A 7,104-nucleotide genomic window follows, 5' to 3' on the forward strand; every position below is an offset into this window, starting at 1 on the left:
CAACCACGTAATCCATTTCCTTGAGATTAATCTCTCTGTCTCTATCTCTCTGTCTCTGTCTCTCTCTATATATATATGTGCTTGTGTGTATAACACACATACACTTCACTGGTTTTGCTTCTCTAGAGAACCTAGCCTAAGAGATTTGGTACCTGGAGTGGTCCTAGAAAAACAAAATCATAAAGATGAGTTTTCTAAATTGGTTCTCAAGTCTGATTAGTCTTAAAGGCACTGATGACTATGCCTCCAGTAGTAAAGAGGTTGCTGCTAATCCATTGCATGAGGTGGCAATACTAATACACAAATATCACCACCAATAGATCAAATATTGGTGAGAAGTGAGGCTCTGGGTGATCGCATGCTTCATACTTTTCCACAAGTTTGTCGGAATGAAAAGTATAAGGAAGCTGGTTGCTTGGCTCTACTTTCGCTAGACAAAGTGGTGAAAGAAAGAGATGAGCTCAGGGCTTCAGTATCACAGCTCAAGTGCTGCATAAAAGACCCGAAAATTGCCACTTGCACCCTGAAAGAAAGCCTTATTTCTTGTAGTAACGGAGCTGATACTGCCAAAAACCAACCCAGAGTCGTATCATAAGAGTGGCTGAATTACAACACGAATTGAATTTCCAACCTCAAATCGTGTCTGAAGTTAAAGTGAGGGCATTGATTGTGAAGAAATAGAATCCTGAAACTTCGTATGGGGATATACGGGCAGATAATCAGGAAACTGGGGACACTGAGCCCCTAAATTCAGTTGAATCACTCCCGCCAACAGAACAAGCCCTCTTATTCCCATCTGAAGAGATCACTCAATGTTTGTCTGCTAAGCCACCCTCACCAGTAAAACCATTATCCCTTCCACCCCCCCCCATATGATGAGATTAACCCAGCTGTGCCTGAAGACTCTTTGTCTGGGGCATCGCCTGGGGCAGATGATTTACAAGACATTGTTGAATGTACCCAGGACCCATCCCCACCACCTATTTTTGCTTCTAGACCTATAACTAGACTTACATCCTAACGAGCTCCAAAAGTGAAGTAGAAATTATGACTCAGGAAGAGGTAAGCTGCACTCCAGAAGAACTGCTCGACTTTTCTAACGTGTACAAACAGAAACGTGGGGAATATGTGTGGGAATAGCTATTAAGGACGTGGGATAATGGTACAAGGAACATAAAGTTGGATAAGTCTGAGTTTATTGATGTGAGCCCACTAAGCACAGATTTTTCATTCAATGTTTCAGCTTGAGAGATTAAGAAAGGATCTAATAGTTTATTAGGTTGGTTCACTGAAACATGGTTTATGTGGTGGCCTACACTAAATCAAATTGAAGTACCAGACCTGGTATACTGTAGAAGGTATTCAAAGGCTTAAGGAAATTGGCATGCTAGAGCAGATTTATCAGGTTAGACCCACATACCCACGCACGGAGTGCCCAGAGGTTACACTTTTCACGTTAACAGTGAGGAACAAATTTGTGAAGGGAGCCTCAGCACGCTTAAAGATTGCTGTGATTGCTATTTTATGTAAGTCAGATTACACAGTGGGAACTGCCCTAACTGAATTAAGACACCTAACTACAATGGGGCTGATTGGACCCCATGTTTGTAGGGGCCAAGGGTGGCACTCAATCAACAAAGACAAGTTAGGCAAAGTTACCCTAATGGACAGTGGAGTCAAAGCAGTAATCAGAATAGTCTGACTCATACGGACTTATGGCATTGGCTACCTCGTCATGGTGTCCCTAGGAGTGAAATAGATGGGAAATCTACTAAATATTTACTTGATCTGAACAAGCTGAAGAATTCTGGGTCAAGTGAACAGCAGTCTAACTCAAATCACTAGAATAGAGAGTCATGGCCACTCAATCCATTCCCCAGATTTGAGCCAATTTACAGACCCACAACCCCTTGAATGAAGGGGAGGTTGGGTCTCCTTGAGAAAGGACCCCACTACAATGTCAAAAAATTTATACTATTAATCTTTCTCCCAGCTTTCCCTAAAAGGATCTGTGGTATTTTACAAAAGTGACGGTTCGCTGGGGAAAAGGAAATAATCAGACTTTTCTGGGATTACTGGATACTGGCTCTAATTAACACTAATTCCAGGAGACCTAAAATGTTACTGTGGCCACGAGTCAGAGTGGGGGACATATGGAGTTCAGGTTATTAATGGAGCCTTAGCTCAGGTTCGTCTCACAGCGGGTCCCTGAACACATCCTGCAGTGATTTCCCCACTCCAGGATGCATCTCTGGACTAGATATACTCAGCAACTTGCAGAATGCCCACATTGGATCCCTGACAAGTGGAGTATGGGCTATTATGGTAGTAAAAGCCAAGTGGAAGCCATTAGAACTATCCTGACCTTATGAAAATAGTAGACCACAAGAAATACCACATTCCTGGAGGGATAGCAGAGATTACTACCATCGAGGTGATTCCCACTACTTTGCCATTCGACTCTCCTATTTGGCCTGTGTGGGGGGGGAACAGATATATCTTGGAGAATGACAGTAGATTATTGTAAACTTAACCAGATGGTAACCCCAATTGCAGTTGTTATTCGAGATGTGGGTTCACTGCTTAAGCAAACTAATACATCTCCTGGTACCTGGTATGCAGCTATTGATCTGGTCAATGACTTTTTCTCAATGCCAGTTTTGAAGGAACACCAGAAGCAGTTTGCCTTCAGCTGACAAGGCCAGCAATACACCTTCACTGTCCTACCTCAGGGTTATATCAACTCTCCAGCACTATGTCATAATTCAGTCCACAGGAACTTTGATAGCCTTTCCCTTCCACAAGACACCACACTTGTCCATTACATTAATGACATTATGCTGATTGGACCTAGTAAGGAAGAAGTGTCAATGAAGCTGGACTTATTGCTAAAACATTTGCATGCTAAAGGGTGGGAAATCAATTCCACAAAAATTCAGGTGCCTTTCACCTCAGTGAAATTTCTAGTTCAGTGATGTGGGTCATGTTGAGATACTACTTCTAAAGTGAAGTATAATTTGTTGCATCTGGCCCCTCCTACAACTAAAAAAAGAGGCGCAATGCCTGGTGGGCCTCTTTGGATTTTGGAGGCAAAGTATCTCTCATTTGGGTGTGCTACTCTGGCCTATTTATCAAGCAACTCGAAAAGCTGCTAGTTTTGAGTAGGGCCCAGAACAAGAGAAGCCTCTGCAACAGATTCGGGCTGCCGTCCAAGCCACTCTGCCACTTGAGTCATATGATCCAGCTGATCCAATGGTGCTTGAAATGTCAGTGGCAGATAGAGATGCTGTGTGGAGTCTTTGGCAGGCCCCTATTGGTGAATCACAGCGCAGACCCTTAGGATTTTGGAGCAAGGCTCTGCCATCCTTTACAGATAACCACTCTTCTTTTGAGAAACAGCTTTTGGCTTGTTACTAGGCCTTAGTAGAGACTGAACGCTTAACCATGGGACACCTAGTCACTATGCAGCCTGAGCTTCATCATTAACTGGTGTTGTCTGACCCACAGAGCCATAAAGTCAGATGTGCACAGCAGCACTCCATTATTAACTGGAAGTGGTATCTATGAGCTCGGGCTCAAGCAGTACCTGAAGGCACAACTAAGTTACATGAAAAGTGGCCCAAATGTCCATGGTCCCCACTCCTGTCACATTACCTTTTTTCTCCCAGTCTGCACCTGTGGCCTCATGAGGAGTTCCTTATGATCAGTTCACTGAGGAAGAGAAAACTTGTGCCTGGTTTACCAATAGTTCTGCACGACATGCAGGCACCACACAGAAATGGACAGCAGTAGCACTGCAGCTCCTTTCTGGGACCCCTTTGAAGGACAGGGGTGAAGGGAAATCCTCCCAGTAGGCAGAACTTCAAGAAGTGTACCGGGCTGTTCATTTTGCTTGGAAGGAGAGATGGCCAGATGTACAATTGTATTCTGATTCATGGGCTGTGGCCAATGGTTTGATTGGATGGTCAGGGACTTGGAAGAAATATGATTGGAAAATTGGTGACAAGGAAGTATGGGGAAGAGACATGTGGATAGACCTCTCTGATGGGACAAAGAAGTGAAGATATTTGTGTCTCATGTAAATGTTCACCAAATAATGACCTCGGCAGAGGAGGATTTTAACAATAAAGTGGATAGGATGGCACGTTCTGTGGAAACCAATCATCCTTTTTCCCCAGCCACTCCCATCACTGCCCAAGGCCACATGAAAAAAGTGGCCTTGGTGGCAGGGATGGAGGCTATGCATGGGCTCAACAATATGGACTTCCACTCACTGAGGCTGACTTGGCTACAGCCACTGCTGAGTGCCCTATCTGCCACCAGCAGAAGCCAACACTGAGTTCCCAATATGGCACCATCCCTTGAGGTGATCAACCAAGAATCTGGTGGCAAGTTGGGTGCACTGTACCGTTCCACCATAGAAAAGGCTGCATTTCATTCTTACTGGGATAGACAGTCTGGATATGGATTTGCCTTGCTTGCACTTGGTGCTTCTGCCAAGGCTACCATCCATGGACTCACAAAATGCCTTATCCACTGTCATGGTATCCCACATCACCTCAGATCAAGAGACTCACGTCATAGCAAATAAAGTGTGGCAATGGGCTCATGTTCATGGAATTCACTGGTCTTACATGTTCCCCATCATCCTGAAGCAGCTGGCTTGATAGAATGACGGAATGGCCTTCTAAAGACACAATTATAGCCCCAGCTAGATGGCAATACCCTTTGGAGTTGGGGTAATGTTCTCCAGGAGGCTATATATGCTCTAAACTAGCAACCAATATACAGTGCTGTTTCTCCCATAGTCAGGATTCATGGGTCCAGGAATCAAGGGGTGAAGATGGAAGTGGCACCACTCACTATCACCCCTAGTGACCCACTCACAAAATTTTTGCTTCCAGTCTTTACTACCCTATGATCTGTGGGTCTATAATTCTTAGTTCCAAAGGGAGGAATGCTCCCACATGGAGCCACAACACGAGTTCAATTGACCTGGAAATTAGGAATGCCACTCAGCCACTTTGGGCTCCTCATGCCTGTGGATCAACAGACAAAAAAGGGAGTTACCATCTTGGCTGATGTGATTGACCCTGACTACCAAGGGAAAATCAGATTAATGTGCATAATGGAGGTAAAAAAGAGTATATCTGGAATACAGGAGATTCCGTAGGGCGTCTCTTAGTACTACAATCCTCTGTTATTAAAATCAATGGAAAACCACAGCAACCCAATCCCTACATGACTACTAATGACCCAGAACCTTCAGGAATGAAGTTTGGGTCACCTCACCAGGCAAAGAACCACAACCAGCTGAGGTGCTTACTCAGGGAAAAGGGAATACGGAATGGATGGTGGAAGAAAGTAGTTCTAAATACCAGCTATGACCACATGACCAGTTTCAGAAACAAAGATTGTAATTGTTGTATTTTTTCCTTGTATGTGTGCATCAAATATTTTTGTTTTCTTCCCTTATAAAATATAAGATGTAAAAGGGGCTGGTGCATTTTTGGTTGTACACGTTAGTTGTATCATGTTAGGTGCAAGTATGACTTTGTAATTGTCTTCATTTAGAGACTGTGTATGGTTTAAGGAAATGTGTCCAGGTGCCAAGTTGACAAGCGGTGGACTGTGATGGTTAAGGTTGTGTGTCAACTTGGCTGGGCCATGATTCTCAGTGGTTTGGCAGTTGAGTAATGACGTAGTTTGGCAGTTATGTAATGACGTAGTCAGTCATCCTCCATGATGTGATCAGCCAATCAGTTGTAAGGGGAGTTTCCTGGGGGTGTGGCCTGCTTTCAATATATATATGGACATTCTGGCAAAGCTTGCTTACTTCTCTGGATCCTGCATCTGGCTCATCATCATCTGACCTCTAGTTCTTGGGACTTGAGTGGATGGCTGCCATATTGCCTGCCAATCTTGGGATTTGTCAGCCTCCACAGCCTGTGAGCCAGCAGCCTGCTGTCTTACCTATCAATCTTGGGTTTGTGAGCCCCTGCAGCTGCGTGAGTCATGAGAAGTGTCCAGCCAGATGCCTGACCCATGGACTTGGAACTTGTCGGCCTTTACAACCGCGTGAGCCATATCCTTTATATATATATATATAAATTGTCTTAGTCAATTTAGTCAACTAAATTGTCTTAGTCTGCTATAACAGAAATACCACAAATGAATGGCTTTAACAAAGATAAATTTATTTCCTCACAGTAAAGTAGGCCAGAAGTCCAAATTCAGGGCATCAGCTCCAGGGGAAGGCTTCCTTTTTCTGTTGGCTCTGGAGGAAGGTTCTTCTCATCAATCTTCCCCTGGACTAGGAGCTTCTCAGGGGAAGGGACCCTGGGTCCAAGGGGCGTGCTCTGTTCCCTGTGCTGCTTTCTTGGTGATATGAGGTTCCCATGTCTCTCTGGTTGTTTCTCTCTTTTATATCTCAAAAGAGATCGGCTTAAAACACTATTTAATCTTGTAGATCTCATCAATATAAATGCCACTAATCCATCTCATTAACATCATAGTGATAGGATTTACAACACATAAGGAAATCACATCAGATGACAAAATGGTAGACAGTCATACAATACTGGGAATCATGACCTAGCCAAGATGACATATACTTTAGGGGGACATAATTCAATCCATGACATACATACATATATACGTATGTACTGTATTGGTTTTAGAGAACCCAACCTAAGAGAACCAGAGTATTGGCCTCCCGGGGCAGCTGTGACGACTCAGAGAGACAATGTGTGCAAAGTGCTCAGCCTGTTGCCACTTTGGAAAACAGTCTGAAAGCCCTCTAGAAGGTAAACATAGAGTCACCACATGATCCAGCAATTCCACTCCTGAGTATCTACCCAGGAGAGATGAAAACACACATCCACAGAAAAACCTGTACATGAATGATTGTAGCAGCTTTATTCAAGTAGTCAAAAGGTGGGAACAACCCAAGTGTCCATCAATGAAGGAATAGATAAACAAACTGTGATGTGGCCATACAAGGGAGTATTATTCATCTACAAAGAAAAATGAAGTTCTGATACCTGCTATGACAGGGATGGTTCTCATACACGCTATCACAGGGATGGTTCTCATACACGCTAT

This window comes from Trichechus manatus, unplaced genomic scaffold (assembly GCF_000243295.1).
Source record: "Trichechus manatus latirostris isolate Lorelei unplaced genomic scaffold, TriManLat1.0 scaffold00008, whole genome shotgun sequence".
In the NCBI taxonomy this organism is placed as follows: Eukaryota; Metazoa; Chordata; class Mammalia; order Sirenia; family Trichechidae; genus Trichechus; species Trichechus manatus.